Here is an 18130-nt window from a genome sequence, read left to right on the forward strand (position 1 = left end):
GAAAATCTAATGCATATGATGCAATGTAATGCAAATGCATGGAATGAATGCAAAAAGAAAAAGAGGCATTGATTCTGAATTCAATTCCATTAGAACAACTTTTCTAGAAGATAAATTTCTTTACATAAAACGGATTACATATGCAACTTTACCCTCATATTCCAGGCGAAGACATCGATCTTTTTCTTCATATACGGATGCTGGGATCAAATCTTGTGAACTTTCCAAAATTTGTCTCTACTATCTCCTTTTTGTTTGATCCGAGCCACGACCCATTGCTCTCCAGCAATGCTCTTTAGTTTCGTGACAGCTTCTCGAATAATCTTTGTCTGCTTGAATCTTGAGGCAGCGAAGCATAATCGTATATTCCTCCACGAACTTCTAGCCTTCTCTCGTTGTGTTTAATCAGTCCATATTCGGGAAATTGCATTATATTCTACTTTATCAAGAAATTCGTTTTCCATGACAAGCTTTTCTATTTAGCAATAAAATTTGAATCAACACCTCTTTTCTTTGATGAAAATGCAAAGCAATCATAAACAAAACAAAACAAGACGGGTTAGTATAATGCAATAGCAAGCAAGAATAAATAGAACACCTATTCGGGTGACTAAATGAGGTTCGGCTCTAAAGCAAAGGTACCCGAACCAGCAGATTCCTCGATCATCACCCATTATAGGCTCTTATAGACCGAGTTCAGTTCAGGGGGATACATTTCCCTATGGCCATGTGGAGATGAAAATCTCACGAAGACATAGGTACGGATGTATCCCAGAAGTGATTCACTATCCCATGCGGAGGTGAAAACCTCACGAAGGCGTAGCTTCTCACTCTCACTTAAAAAGGTATGACCAACGATCATGCAATGCAATGTGTAGGAAGATACCAAAACTTAAACTAACATAGCAATTATAAATCACAATGATGAAAATCGTAATAAAGATGAATGAAAATACAACAAAAGGATCGTATATTTAAACGAAGTTTTCAAATTTTGACAAAAAGACAAAAAGTAATCAACTCGTGGCTTGACTCTCTTATTTTGAAAAAAATCCCCAGTGAAGTCACCAAGCTGTAGACACCATTTTTTTGATTGAAAAACGGGATCAACTTGGGTTTTGACAAAAATAGAAAAAAAAGGGAGTCGTCACCAATCTTTTTTAATGAGGTGTGATTGGATTACCTCGAAAAGTGATTATTTTTAATAAACAATTTAATTTTATTAAAACAACGAGTTTACTCCGCGAAATTCAAAAAAACAGGTTCGGGAGTCGATTACGTACGAGGAAGGATTAGCACCCTCGTAACGCCCAAAATTGGTACCTAATTGATTAGCTAATGCCTTAATGTCGAAAATTAAAAACTTTGAAGAATTTTAAAACTACGATCCTTGTATTAAAATGTTAAAAATTTTTGAGAAAGAAGTATATTTCACGTTAATCGAGAAAAAAATCATATCCAGTAAGTTAGGACACAATGTCTCGAATTCCCGATACGCGAATGAATGCCAAAAATTAGCTTATTTAAAAGATATTTAACTATCTCGGATTTAAAAAGGAATCACGACCAATAAGTTAGGACATGATCTTTTTTAATTCCCAAGATCGTTTAAAACTTAAGTTTGGAAATATTCACGTATTTAAATTTATTGTAAAAATCGAAACCCAGTAAGTTAGGGCACGACTTTCTCAAATCTAAACATGAAATACTACCATTATTAATTTTTTAAAAAAATCCTCGTCTCGGGAAAACAAAAAGTCATATCCAATGCATTAAGACACAACTTATTGAATTCTCAATAATGAGCCTTTTATTTCTTTTTATAAAAAAAAGAGTAACTTCAATTATTTAGATTCAACAAAGAAAATCAAAACTCAATACGTTACGGCTCGATTCTTTTGAAGATCTCAAATGCTGAGTGTTACGTTTATTTTAAAATTTATTTTTTGGAAATCTGAACAAAAATGGGTGTAAAATAACAATAATGTAAGTAAAATAACACGAGCAAAACAAAAGAGAAATAAATAAGACTAATATAAAAAACAATCATACAGGCACGATAACAAATAATAAACATATAAAAACTAAAGCAAGAAAAATAACAATAACAGACATGTAAATTAACAAAATTAACAAAATTATAAAAATATGAAAAATATATATAAATATATATATAAATTATGAAAATATGAAAAACATATTTATGTATACATATTTAAAACTATTACACATGAAAATATATGCAAGCATGTATGAATATACATATATACGTAAGTAACAATCATCAAATATATAAAGGAAGTACATATATGTAGGTATATATATGAATCGTAAAATATAAAGAATATAAACAAAATATATATTTTGAAAGTATAAGGGATATGTAAGTATATATATGTATATATATTTATGAAAATGAAATATATATATAGACATGTATGTAGGTATGTGTCAATATTATAAAATAAAAATATATAGGTACGTATATATATAAAAAATAAAAATAAAAATATGCATGTGTATATATACATATATATTATAAAAACACGTGTACATATATAACAAAGATTTCAATTAAAAAAAATGAGCGAATAATTACAATAATAACTAATAATAACAGTAATAATATCAAATTCATTAAGAAAATAAACAAAATAACAAAAGGACTAAATAAAACATTAAAACAAGATTCGGGGTCTAAATTTGTAAATAAATGAAAAAATAAGGATCATATTGAATGCGCGAATAACAAGGAGGGACTGGAAGGATAATTTTCCCTTCTCCAAAACGCACAGCTTCAAAGGACCAGATTGAAACAAAGCCGAAATTACGGGGCCAAATTTAAAAACACAATAAAAATAAAAAGGACTAAACTAAAACAAACAAAAAAATGCGGGAGGACTACGGGCGTAAATAGCCCAACAAATGAAAACACGCGGATCCTCCTGGTAATGGGTCGGGTCACGCGCGGGTCGCGCAAAACGGTGTCGTTTTGGCGCTGAGACCCCCAGGTGAAACGACGTCGTTTTTCATTTGGTATAAATGTTAAAAAAAACTAAAAAAAATCAGATTCATCCCTTTTTTTAAAAAATTTCAGAGAGCTTTGAAGCTCTCTCTCAAACCCCCAAATCCAGCCATGGTTGCCAGCCGTGGTCGCCATCGTAGTGCCACTATACGCGGTGGCCGGCGTCGCGAAATGGCCTATTACACCTCCATTGCGCGGTGTCCTTGAGAGCCAAGCTCTCTCAACCTGTGAGAGTCGAAAACAAGGGAGGTTTTCGGTCCCTTTGGGCACGATTCGGGCGACGGAGGAGAGACGCTCCAACGGCGAGGCCACGACCGTCCGGTAAGTTCTTTTTCATTTATCTTCTTATTACTAATATTCTAAAAAAGTAGATAAAACAAAAAGAAAAAAAGATTTATGAACAGAATAATGGAAGAAAAAAAGAAAAGAAAACATTTGATCTGCTTTCTGCTTTTTTTTCTTTTTTCTTAATGTTTTATTTCTTTTTTACAAAAAATCGGGACTCCCGATTACAGTGATGAAGCCCCCCTTTTCCGCTTTTGCAAATCGACTTTATAGCCGAAAGAAAATCTAAAATTTTTTGCCATTCTCCACTTGTTTCTCTCTGCTCCTGCTTCTCTTTGTTGCGTGTTTACAAGTCTTGGTAGAGCAGGTGGCGGCAGACGGTAGGTGCGGCGCTAGTCAGATGATGCAACGGCAGCAGAAGACCTAGGTGGCTAGGGTTTCTTCTTTTTCTTTGATTTGGTGTTGGGCTGCTGTAGGGTTTGGGGTAGTTGGGCTTAGGTTTAGTTATTGGGCCTATTGGGCCCGGGTCAAAATGGGCCGTACAAATGGTATATTTAAAAGGGTTGAATCTCAATTTAGTACATACGTTAATATCAAAATTTGTACAAAAATTAATCAAAATCAAGATTTATATATAAAATTGTAGATTAAATTAAATTAAATTTTATACCTAATGAAATTCAAAGGATCATCAAGCAATAATCTTAAAATTTATCTGGCGGACTATAGAAGAAAGGAAGACCACGAGGTAGAGTGGTTGTCAAAGAAGCTATGCCATCAACCACTCTGTTTCTCTCTTTTTTATTCCTTCAGCTACAGATGATAATATTATATAAACACTTCAACACATGACAATATTTTAATTTTATACGTTGAATTAAAATATATATTATTAATGCATCAAACATTAATATTTAATTTTTTTGGTATATTTTAAGAATTATAATTTTATATTCATACTAAATACGTATTATTAAAAGAATAATCAAGTAATCATAGATGACATGTATTAGACTTGTAGGGATAAATTTTAGGACCACACATTAATTTTGATTTAAGATGCGATTTGATAAATGAATTTAAGTTTGCTGCAATTATACATAGGAAACTTTGATGGTAGTCCAAATATATACATTAAAATTTAATTTTGGTTCAATTGTATACATTTAAATAAATACATTTAAATATAAAAAATAAATACATTTATTTCTATATTAACTAAATAATAATTTGCGTATATAAATATATAAACATAATACGATAATATATAATAATTTATAAAAATTAAAATAAATTAAAATTAAATATATTAAGTTATACAAAATAAAAATGCATACATAACATTACTTATATAGCTTTTAGGCTTATCCCCAGCTTCAAATCTTTCGGTATAAGTTATACATAATAACAAATGTCCAATCGTTTAGTTTTTATAATAAAAATAGTTATGTAAATCAAATAATAACAGTGGTGTCGTGGTGTAGTTGGTTATCACGTCAGTCTAACACACTGAAGGTCTCCGGTTCGAGTCCGGGCGACGCCATAAATTTTTCTTTTTAGACAAGCGGCTTCGATGAAGCCCATATCCAAATTTACTCCTTATTGGGCTCATCCAGATCGATCTACTCTCTTTTTCTATTTAGGGATAGTGGATTTATGTAGCAGTAACAGATTTTTCAAATATAGTTTCTATGCTATGCATTAAGGGTCAAATTCCAATTCTTATCTCCATGCTTATTTTTAGATTTAGTGTTTATATTTTAATTTAACATAATTTAATTCTCTTTTTTTTCAGTGACAAGTGTTAGTTTACTGGATTTAATTTATATTTTTATTTGACATAATTTGAGTCTTTATTTTTATAATGACATTGGTTAGTCTAAATACTTAATATCTTTAGTTATTTCAGTTGAAATGTTAGCGTAAATTTTTATTAAAAACAGTTTCCTAACCCACTAAAAAATTATATTTTGGCATGATAAGTTGGATTGAATATATTTAAGGGAAAATTTTGCCTCAATATTTTAATCAAAATAATTAAAGGTTTCAACTATCTAGACTAATGAGATTATAAAATTAAGAGAATCAAATTATGTCAAATTAGAGTATAGATACTAAACCTTAAATTTAAAGTTAGGAGAGAAATCATAATTTGATTAAAAAATTATACCTAACAAAATCGTTTCTCATTTGGTTTAATAATAGTTTGGTATTTTCTAAAAAATTGTTTTAATTTAAAATGTTTAATTAATAAAAATTAATTACAATCATTATAATTATCTTAAAATATATATTAAAATTTCGATGAACATCTAATTATATATATACTATAACACAATGAGGTTACAAAACGATCTGTTTTTAAGCGGCCTGTTTTTGTTGTTTTTGTTTATGCTAGTCTTGATAGTCAAAAACGGAGGTACCTTTGGGAAGAATTAAAGACGGTCATTCTAAGCAACGAGTTTCCTTAGTTGGCGGTAGGGGATTTTAACGCTCTCCTCTCTCCTAATGAGAAGAGAGTCGAGCGGGTTAATGGGAAAAGGTGTTCCTTATTTGAGGATTTTATGGATTCGGTAGAGTTGCATGATTTAGGGTTTAGAGGGCCTTCCTTTACGTGGCATAGAGGTGAAGTCTTTGAGTGTCTAGATAGAGCTATTGGTAATGATGCGTGGGTTACTTCCCAAATTCTACAGTGACTCACCTTTCGAGGCTCAAATATGATCATAGGCCTCTTCTGTTGTCTTTCAGGCTAGTGTTTCATTCTTCTAGGAGGCGACCTTTTCGGTTCCTAGTAGGATGGGTTGAACATCTAGATTTCTCTAAGTTTTTCAAGGAAAACTAGAGCTTTAATGGATGTATGTTGGCCTCGCTTTCTCATCTTACGAATCAAATCAAGTGTTGGGATAAGAATGTGTATAGACATATTGGGAATTTGATAGCAAGATAAATTTGTATTTTTAATATATTTATTTTTGGCTAATTATCGCATAAAATGCTATTAATATGGGATTTTCTTATCAGGAATAAAGTTGGTGTGCTGAATTCAAACTCTTACAAAAATAGGCTAAATTGGAACAAAAAGCAAAGATAAGGGCTTAGATTGAAAGATTGAAGATTCAAAGATGACTGGATAAAGATTGAAGGGTTGAAGATTTCTTTTAAAAAGTGGCTGGATAAAGATTGAATGATTTTTTATATTGTTATAACTTTGTAACTAGTTTAAATTTAGTCTCTAGTTTAAATTTGATTTTTAAATTTTGAATTATTTAGTGATAACATTTAGAATTATTTAGTGATTATAGTTAGGAATATTTAGTGATAATATTTAGGAAAAATCTAGCTAAATTTTAGCACTAAAAGTGTGTATAAATAACTAGTGGCTACAGCCAATTGAACACACTTTGCCTTTGGCATTTAATAAATTCTCTCTTTTTTTTTTCTCTCAATTCCTGTTTTACACTCTATTATGCCAATTCAATTTCTTTTTTCTTTTACTTTCAACTTTTTGATTATTTGCCTATCAAGCCCTTCCCACTTTCCACAATTCCATTTAAACCATTTATTTTCAAGCATGATACTTTTCATGATTAACTAAACCTTTTTTAACTTTAGCCTGAAAATTACTCCAACAAAACAATCATGAGATACGAACCCGCTCAAAAAACCTCTCAACGTAGTATTTTCTATCTCTCCGATATATGGGATAGTACAAATTTGTCCCTTAAAGTTGATTCAGCTTCGATTGAAAAAGTGCACGTTGGGTTGGAGTTGTTTGGCGTACAGTTGGGAAAACGAATCAGCCATGTTGTTTTCGAATTCCTGCCAACAAATTGGCGTGTCTAGGTGGAAAAATCCAGTTGGATTCCGTCAAGGGAGATAGAGATCGGATTTAAACGACCCACGCGGTTGAGGCCGTTGATTCGAGTTGGGCTTTTTAGATCACAAGGCTATCGAAATTTTAAATTTTGAACACGTGTATCGCAGTTAGAAATTTGGAAAGAGTCGGTTTGCAAGTCATACCGAGATCAATTACATAAGGAAAAATTGGCGATCGGGACGTTCTTGGTCGCTATAACTAGCTTATTGCTTGGAAGGGAAGATCTATTTTAAGGATCGATTCAAGATTAGAGTACACCAAGATTAAGGCTAAGCTTAAAAAAATATTTTATTTATCCATTTATTTTATTTTCTTAATTTTTTTTTTGCATTTTTGAATCTGTTTTTATTTTATTTTTTGCATTTTCTTATTTTATTATCTTAATCAATTTAAACCCCCCCATTTTTATTTTTATTTTTAGCATTTCTATGCACAAGTCGTGGGCATGATTGTGACCACGACAGCGATTCTGGTCACGAAAAAAGGCAAAATTAGATAGCCAGCCCCTGTGGATTCAACCTTACTGCTCTATACTGCTAATTACTATTATTTTGTTGTAAGAATTTATATTTGGTGGTATTGATGCCCATCAAATTTTGGCATCGTTGCCGGGGATTGGTGAAAATTTCTAATTTTTGTTTGTTTTCTTTATGACCAAGTCAAAATTGGAGACTTTAGCATTTGAACCGAAAATAGAAAAGTTTACTCGAGCACTTCGAAGAGAAGCTATTCGACACGGTAAACAACCACAACCCGACTTTGAAGAAGGATCTTACACCAAAGATATTTACTCATCTGAAGATTCAGACGATATGGTAGATCAAATTATACGCCAACTTGCAGCTGCATTAGATGAACAACAACTACTATGCATAACTTATCCGGAGGGTGAAACACCATTCGAGTTAAAGTCGGGATTAATACATTTATTGCCTATTTTTTGGGGTTTGAAAAATGAGAACCCCCATACTCATCTAAAAGAGTTCTACATAGTTTGTCTAAGCATGAAACCAAAAGGAGTAACTGATGACAAAATAAAACTATGAGTTTTTCCTTTTTCATTAATCGACTCTGCTAGAGAATGCCTGTTTTATTTACCTCTAGGATCTGTTTATACTTGGGCTGATATGTTTCGATTGTTTCTTGGCATGTTTTTTCCAGCAGCTCGAGCAGCCGAATTAAGGAGGAATATAGTTGGAATACAATGGAAAGAAGCAGATTCACTCTATGGATATTAGGAGCGATACAAGAAGTTGTACGCAAGTTTCCCAAAACATGGCTTATATGAACAGTCGCTTCTATAGTATTTCTACGAGGGGTTACTCCCAATGGAAGTAAAGATTATTGATGCCGCCAATGGAGGGGCAATTGTGAACATGACTCTCCAAAGAGCTAGGGAATTAATTTCAACTATGGCTGCAAATTCTCAACAGTATTGACCAGCTATGGAACCTACGAGAAGGGTTCATCAGCTAAGTACTCCTTCCATAGTAAAAAAGATTGATGAACTTACTAATGTGGTTAAAAATATGCTTGCAAGATAGACGAACTCAGCTCAATTATGCGGGATTTATGTTAAGCTCGATCATCCTACCGACTCGTGCCCGATTTTACTTGAGGACACAACTGCACAAGTAGATGCCGTTGGGAACTTCCTAGGGAAACTTCAAATGTGCTATGATCTATACTCGAACACATACAATGCAATGTGGAGGGACCACCCAAATTTAAACTATGGATCGAATCCTCGATATAATCAACCATATCAACCAAGACCATCTCCGCCTCAATAGTATCAACCTCCAAAGTCGTCTCTTGAAACCATAGTAGAGAGGTTATTCGTTAGTACCAAAAAGTTCCAACAAAAGAATGAAGCGCATCTCTAAGAAATGGATCAGTAAATAATTAAGCTAGCACTCACAGTTAGTCGTTTGGATAACAAAGGAAAACTACCATCTCAAACTGAGCCAATCCCACGTCAAAATGCAAGGGTTGTGACCATACAGGATGGAACAGAGTCAACACTAGTGCCTATCACGAGACTTGACCACGACGCTGCATAGGAAGAACAAAAAGATGAACTAGCAGCTCCCATGGAACTGACACTGTAACACCCCTTACCCGAGACCGCCGCCGAAATCGACTACGAGATTTCATCCAATTTAACTTACCAATTCGGAGCATAAAAATTTTCTTTTAAAATTAAATTCAATGTTCACAACAAAACTGTCCACCTGCGCGACTGTCACTAATTTAATTATAACTCGAGTTACAAAACTCAAAATTTAAATCCGTAAATTTTACCTGAAACTAGACTCGTATTCATACTTACCATTAAATTTTCAGAATTTTTGACTTAGCCAATTAGTACAGTTTATTCATTAAATTATCCCCTCTTGGTACAAAAATTAATTATCTCATTGTACAGAATTCATATAAGGTTACCGTTTATTTATTTTGAAAATAGACTCACTAAGGAATCTATACATATAAATTATGACCTATAATTCTTTCTGTACAATTTATAATGATTTTCTAAAGTTAGAACAGGGGACTTCAAAAATCATTCTGACCCTGTCTCACTAAAATTCAAATATCTCAAAACATAAAATTCCTTTGCCCACACCGTTTCTTTCATGTAAAAATAGACTTGATAAGATTTAATTCTATATATCAATCACTCTCTAATTTCATTTCTACTATTTATGGTGATTTTTCATATTCACGTCACTACTGCTGTCAAAGAAACTGCTTATTTGTATTAGCTACCATTTGCACATACATAACACCAAAACATAATCTTTACTAACCATTTCAATAGCTAATCTTAGCCATATCATATGGACATACTCAAAATGATTAAGACTCTATACATGCCATAGTTTAAACATTTTGAAAATACATAATACCTAGATGGTTATGATAGTGTGATACGAGCTTCGACGATCCCCAATTCGAACAAGCTCAAATCACTATAAAACAAAGGAAATGAGAAAATGTGTAAGCTACAAATAGCTTAGTAAGTTATATGTAAATAATAGGTACTCATTTAATAATTAAAACTTTTAACATATAACTAATCAAAACATTTCTTAGCAATTTCAATCACTTACACATGCACAATCTTACCAATTCACTTTCATATACATTTTCACACTTAACATTTATCACATATGCTCATTCTTTCAATTGTACCTGCATACACACTTCATTTCATATTCATTTTAACTCATTATTAATCCCATTGAACACTCGGAATATACACAGATACATAGAGATTTAGCACATAAGTGCAACACTGATATGTAGCCGAAGCTACCACTGTTATGTAGCCGAAGCTACCACTGAAATGTAGCCGAAGCTACCACTGATCAATAACACTGGAAATATCCACGGGCCTGCTCACACAAGCTGTCAGGTGTCTGCAACACATGCTAGATCACCCAGCACCCGGGACTCACTGTAACACTGTAACACTGATCTCTAGTGACATGTCACTTGTATCCACTTCTATTCCTAAGTTCAATGGGAATTTACACTTAACACGTTATTTTCAACACTTTAACACTTGAATAATTCATGAATAATTTTCCTTCCACATTGAATATTAATTCACATATCAAATATAACTATTATTTACACGTAACTTACCTCGGATGCAAAACGACTATTTTTGTAATTTAGTCGAAAACTTTCTCTTTTCCCCGATCATTTCTACTATTTCTTCTTTCTTGATCTATATTAACACAATTTAATACATTTTATCAATATTCCATTCAAATACAATTCATACACAATATTTTGGCAAATTTACATTTTCCCCATAACTTTTCAAAAATTCCACTTTTGTCCCAAAGCTCGTAAAAATAAAATTCACTAAATTTTTAAATTTCAAACTTCACTAAATCATATTTCATGCTCATAACAGCCCTCAATTTCACAAAATCACAACTTTATGCACACTTTACCATCTTTCACAATTTAGCCCTTTTTCAACATTTTCATCAAAATTCATCTAGTAAAACTTGTAATTAACACTTCAAACATTCATTATCTAACATCACTAATCAATTTACAATTATATCATGAATGGGTCAATTTTTAAACTTTAACTTCATTTAAATTAAATAGTAGAAACATGAAATTCAAGCATCAATAAGCATAAAAATACGAAAATAATTAAAAATGGGGCAAGAAATCACTTACAATTGAGCTTAGGAAGATCAAGAACCCTAGCTATGGTGACATGAATTTTTTTTGACAGCAACCATCTGATTTTTAAGAAGATGGACACTTATTTTCTCTTTATTTTGTCTTTTACTCAATTTGGACAGAAATGCCCTTAACCCATTACTTAGATATTTTTCTAGAATTACCCTTTTGTGTCCATATCACTAATTTATGGTCTAATTGTCACATAAAGACTTCCAATTTCATGCAATAATTCAATAAAGTCATTTAATCACTTATTAAACACACTTTGCATTTTTCTCAATTTAGTCCTAAAAATTTAATTAGACACTAAATCATTAAAATTTCTTATCCATATTTTCACACAATATTTCAATCAATCAGTAACTAATAAAAACTTATAAAATTAAACTATTTCACTTTGGATTTGTGGTTATGAAACCACTATTCCGATTAGGCCCTATTTCGGGCTATCACAGACACCACATAAACCATTTGTTGTACCTCCCCCATACCCTAGAAGGCTTGCCCAAGTTAAAAAGGAATGAGAGGAAAAAGAAATCATTGAGACATTTCAGAAGGTAGAAATTACTATTCCTTTACTTGATGCAATTAAATAGGTTTTACGCTATGCAAAATTTTTGAAAGAACTTTGCATCGAAAAAAAAACTCCAAGGAAACGAATGGGTGAATATGAGAGAAAATGTTTCTGCAGTGTTACAAAGAAAAATACCACCTAAGTGTAAGGACCAATGTATGTTTTCTATATCCTGCAAAATAGGTAATATTGGAATAAAAAAAAAGTCATGTGTGATATAGGAGCATCTATTAATGTAATGTCTTTATCTATTTTTAAGATGCTAAACACAGGTCATTTGAATGAAATAGGGGTAACTATTCAATTGGCAGATAAGTCATGCGTATATCCATAAGGGGTGCTGGAAGATGTCCTCGTAAAGGTAAATGAACTAATTTTTCCTGTAGACTTTTACATCATCGATGCGGAGGACGACCACTCAAAAAATGCTTCTAATATTCTACTCGAGAGACCATTCCTAAGTACTGCACATACAAAGATTGATGTTCAAAGTGAAACTTTCAATATGGAATTCGACGGTGAAGTGGTAAAATTTAATGTTTATGAGGCGATGGGCCAACCCAGTTCAATGTCGAATATTTCTAGTGTTGATATTATTGAACCACTAATAAAATTTCATTTTGAATATCATGAAGAGGATGAGTTACAAACTGTGCTTAGTAGGAATTTAGACCTCGATGTTTTGGATAAACTGTAGGAATTAATGATGTGGGAAGAGCCAATTTGTGAAGTTATCATTCGCATGGAAGTCTTAGAATTGGAACTCAAATTGTTATAGGAACATTTAAAGATTCTGATAGAGGAAAAAGTAAACCCGAACGGAGAAGCTTGAATACATTTCAATCCACCGATGATGAAGGAATCTGAAAAATACTTCAAGGTCAATGGGAAAAGGTTGAAATCTTTCTATGAGAACTTTCAAGTGCACGTAATGGAAGAATTAACTCTCGAGGAACCAAATGAATAACACTCAGGTCGTCGAGCTAATGACGTTAAACAAAAGCGCTTTATGGGAGGCAACCTGCATTTATTTTTATTTATTTAATTTAATTTTGAATTCTAGCTCAGTTTGAGAATTAAATAAAATATTATTTTAATTCGTTTGATCGTGTTGTTTTCCAGGAGCAACCACCTTTAGTTGTAGACAAATGACTTCATCGCATTGAAGCTCGTCTCAAAACAATGGAATCCAACATCTCAAGCATCCTCACCATTTTGCAAAACGGTCACTTCCACCATCTTTCGGCCCATTTAAAATAAGCAGGGAGTACACTTTTCTCCACTTTTGTTATTCTTTTTGCACATTGGGGGCAATGTGGGCTAAGTATGGGGGATCGTGATCATGCCATACTTTCTTCTTTGCATGTGTTTTGCTAAGAGTAATTTCTTAATTCATTTTGGAAATAAACCTCTAATTCTTATGTTTAGTTTACTTAAATAAGTGGGTGAATCATGAATAACTATTGCTTACTTGATCAATAAATATTTTGTAGAATTGAAAATGTGATGCCTTAGTCAATATTTCATGAAAATTGTTTGTTTTGTTGAACTCGCCTAATGAAAGCATTCGTTTAAATAAATAAATAAATAAATATGCTAATAGTTTGGTTAAGAGTGAAGATTCGGAAATTTGACCAAATTGAGTAACCAGGATGAGGTGCTTGGGTTGTCATCTCATTTCGTGTAAAAAATTTTGATTATGTCTTGAATTCGTTAAAAATAAATAATTAAATAAAGAGAACGTGTCAGGTTGAGTAACCGGGGTGAGGTGCTTGGGTTGTCATTTTACTTTAAATCAAAAGAATTGACTACGTTTGAAAAAAATAAAAATATAAAAATACATAAAAAAAATGTATATAGATACAAATAAAAGTATATATTGGGTATGATCTAGAGGTACTCATGGGCCGTGTGGCCTGGCCCAGCCCGACGGCCTGCCCGAAATATGGGTTTGGGCAAAAAAAAGAGGCCCGTTTAGAAAACGGGTCGGGCCTCGGGCACCACTTTTTTGGCCCGGGCCCGACCCGAATATATAATAAATATATATTTTTTATTTTTTTATTTTAAAATATTCTTAAAATACTTTTTTTTTATTTTTTTTATTTTTAAAATAAATTTTTGGTGTTTATTAAAAAATGGGCCGGGTCGGGCTCGGGCTTCGGAATTTTTTTCTGGCCCGGCCCTTGAGCACCTCTAGTATGATCATTTCGCATGTTTGATTAAGCCTAAATTTAACAAAGTAATTGAATTTGACATACTGTTTGAAATTTTATAAAATGATTATTGATTGAGTTTAACAATTGTTTATTTGTGATTCACCTAATTGTTTGTAGTATGCTTGACTAGGAAAGGGGGTTTTGATTTTAAAAAGGATTGACGAGTTATTTTTAGTGGATATCATGCTTGAGGGCAAGCATCAGCTAAGTAGGGGGAATTTGATAGCAAGATAAATTTTTATTTTTAATATATTTATTTTTGGCTAATTATCATATAAAATGCTATTAAATTTGGGATTTTCTTATTAGGAATGAAGTTGGTGTGCTGAATTCGAACTCTTACAAAAATGGGCTAAATTGGAACAAAAAGCAAAGAGGAGGGCTTAGATTGAAAAATTGAAGATTCAAAGGTGACTGAATAAAGATTGAAGGGTTGAAGATTTCTTTTAAAAAGTAGCTTGATAAAGATTGAAATATTTTTTTATATTTTTACAACTCTATAATTAGTTTAAATTTAGTCTCTAGTTTAAATTTGATTTTTAAATTTTAAATTATTTAGTGATAATATTTAGAATTATTTAGTGATTATATTTAGGATTATTTAGTGATAATATTTAGGAAAAATCTAGCTAAATTTTAGCACTAAAAGTGTGTATAAATAACTAGTGGCTACAGCTAATTGCACAAGCACTTTGCCTTTGGCATTTAACAAATTCTCTATTTTTTTTCTCTCGATTCCTGTTTTACACTCTATTATGCCAATTCAACTTTTTTTTTTCTTTTACTTTCAACTTTTTGATTATTTGCCTATCAATCCCTTCCCACTTTCCACAATTCCATTTAAACCATTTATTTTCAAGCATGATACTTTTCATGATTAACTAAACCCTTTTTAGCTTTAGCCCGAAAATTGCTCCAACAAAACAATGTGAGATACGAACCTGCTCAAAAAACCTCTCAACGCAGTATTTTCTATCTCTCCGGTATAAATTCGTCCCTTAAAGTTGATTTAGCTTCGATTGAAAAAGTGCACGTTGGGTTGGAGTTGTTTGGCATACAGTTTGGAAAACAAATTGGCCATGCTATTTTTGAATTCCCGTGAACAAATTGGCGTGTCTAGGTGGAAAAAGCCAGTTGGATTCCGTTGAGGGATATAGAGATCGGATTTAAAAGACCCACGCGGTTGAGTCCGTTGATTCGAGTTGGTCTTTCATATCGCAAGGCTGTCAAAATCTTAAATTGTGAACACGTGTATCGTAGTTAGAAATTTAGAAAGATTCAGTTTGCAGGTCGTACCGAGATTGATTACATAAGAAAAAGTTGGCGGTCAGGACGTTCTTAGTTGCTATAACCAGCTTATTGCTTGAAAGGGAATATCTATTTCAAGGATCGATTCAAGATTGGAGTACATCGAGGCTGAGGCTAAGCTGAAAAAATATTTTATTATCCATATATTTTACTTTCTTAAATTTATTTTTTTACATTTTCGAATTTGTTTTTATTTTATTTTTCGTATTTCCTTATTTTATCATCTTAATCAATTTAAACCCCCCATTTTTATTTTTATTTTTATTTTTAGCATTTCTACGCACAAGCCGTGGGCACGACTATGACCGTGACAGTGATTCTGGTCACGAAAAAAGACGAAATTAGATAGCCAGTCCCTGTAGATTCGACCCTACTGCTCTATACTGCTAATTACTGTTATTTTGTCGTAGGAATTTATATTTGGTGGTTTTGACGCCTATCAGGCTTGTAAAAAAATACTGGTTTAGAAACTCACTAATATTCAAAAGGCTTTGGATTGTGCAAACTCATATTATTTACTTTAGTTAGAAATAGAGGTGCAAGAGGATTTGGAAAATGTCCTTCAGCACAAGGAGCTTCTTTGGAAACAAAAGGCAAGATGTGATTGGTTATATTTGAGGGACTGAAATACTAAAGTTTTTCATAGGTGCACGCTTTAGAGGAGGAAGCATAATCAGATCACAACTTTGAAGAATAATGTGGGAGAGTGGATTTTCGATGAGATAATTAGGTTCTTTCAAAAATTATATGGTAAGGAATCGAGTCTGATAAAGGGTTTACCTTCTAGTTCGTTACCATAACTTAAGGATGGGGAGATCCAGCTTTTAAGTAAACTAGTCTCTAATGAGGAAATCAAAAGAACTCTTTTTGATATGGGCCCATTAAAGGCTCTGGGCAGTGATGACTTTTATGCCCTTTTCTTTTAGAGCCAATGAGACCGAGTTGGTGCCTCTATTTGTACTTTGGTTAAGAAAGTTTTTATAGGGAAATGTATTGGCCTTGAGCTGAATAACACCTTAATTATCGTTATTCCCAATGTTCAGAATCATGAGAGCTTTTTACAGTTTCGACCTTTAAGCTTGTGCACAGTTCTCTATAAACTGGTTATGATGGTCATTGCTAATCGATTTAAAGTGCTCTTCCCAAGGATTATTGGGCAAGAGCAGGTAAGGTTTATTGCGGGAAGGAATACCATAGACAACATTATTATTGCGCAGGAAGTGATCCACTCCATGAAAAAAAAGAAGAAGAATAGGAAATGGTTGGCTGTCAAGATTGATCTAGAGAAGGCTTATGATCGAGTGTATTAGAAGTTTATTGATTCATTCCTCCAAGCTACAAGTATTCCAAACTCACTCCGTAATGTTATTATGTCAGCCATTACGAGTTCCACCATGCAGATTTTGTGGAATAGAACTCCAATTCAAAAATTTCAACCGATAAGAGGTGTTCGTCAGGGGTGTTCGTTGTCTCCTTACCTTTTTGTCCTGTGCATAGAATGGCTCAGACATAATATTCAATTGGTCATTAATTCCAGACGGTGGGCTCATATACGTTTGTTCCGCTCAGATCCATCCATTTCCTTATTTTCTTTACAAATGATCTGATTTTTTTTTGTCAAGCTGAGGAGAGTTAAGCCAAGGTACTTAAAGGAGTGCTGAACAGTTTTTACGATTATTCAGGCATAGGATTGATGTGCATAAGACTAATATTTGTTTTTCAAAATGAGTGGATGATGATTTAGGGAAGCGCATATGCAATATTATCAATTTTCATAGAGTTCAAAATCTCGGGTCTTAGTTGGGTTTTAGTATTGTGACTGTTACTAATGCTCTTTGGGTCCATGTTTAGCGGGAAAAGTATGGGATTTAGAATGGATTGCTTAAAAATTTATTGTGTAGACAATGTTCTTTCTTGTGGAGAACCCTCACAAAGGCTTGACCACTTATTCATGAAAATTTACATTGCTTAGTGGGGGCTGAAAATAGTACCAGATGTTGGCGTGATCCCTAGATTTCGAACGCGGGGTTTCTAGCTTGCTTGATATGCCATTCTAGTCTTGATATGGAATGGTTACTTAGTGATATGGTTACATGTAATGGTGTTTGAATCTTGATTTCTTCCAGCTTTGGTTATTAGAGGATGTGATCTGGAAGATTGTAGGGATTCTTCCGCCTTACCAGACAATAGAGTTTGATAGGATCACTTGGGATGGTACCTTGACAGGTTCTTTTTCTCTTAAAAGTGCCTATGAGAAGCTTCGGGGGAGGACGCGGAACCTAAAAGGGGGCGGTATGACAAATCTCGTAAAAATTTGAGGTCCCTCAATAAGTTAGGTTCTTTATTTAGCTTGCATTCAAGCAATATTTCCTTACCAATGTGGAAATAGTGAATCGGGGTCTTAGACATGATAGGGCTTGTGGGTTTTGTAGACATGCTTTCGAGGATGTGTTGCATGTTATTAGGGACTATCCTATAGCGAGGGATATTTGGGATCTATTAATTCCAACAAAACGACATGATAAGTTTTATTCTGAAAACTTGTTGGACCTGGTGCCCTGAGTGTAGTATATTCATTTGTAAATTTATATATTTTTTCGAACAGATTGGTTAATAAAAAAAATTCATTT

At 32.9% G+C, this 18130-nt stretch overlaps 1 non-coding gene across 1 annotated transcript; it reads left to right on the forward strand.

Moving 5' to 3' along the window:
* Positions 1-4779: 4779 nt before the first annotated feature.
* Positions 4780-4853, forward strand: TRNAV-AAC (transfer RNA valine (anticodon AAC)). Its single transcript has one exon. It is a non-coding gene; the product is annotated as a tRNA-Val (tRNA).
* The last annotated feature ends 13277 nt before the right edge of the window (positions 4854-18130 follow it).

Source organism: Gossypium hirsutum, chromosome D12, assembly GCF_007990345.1.
Source record: "Gossypium hirsutum isolate 1008001.06 chromosome D12, Gossypium_hirsutum_v2.1, whole genome shotgun sequence".
NCBI lineage: Eukaryota > Viridiplantae > Streptophyta > Magnoliopsida > Malvales > Malvaceae > Gossypium > Gossypium hirsutum.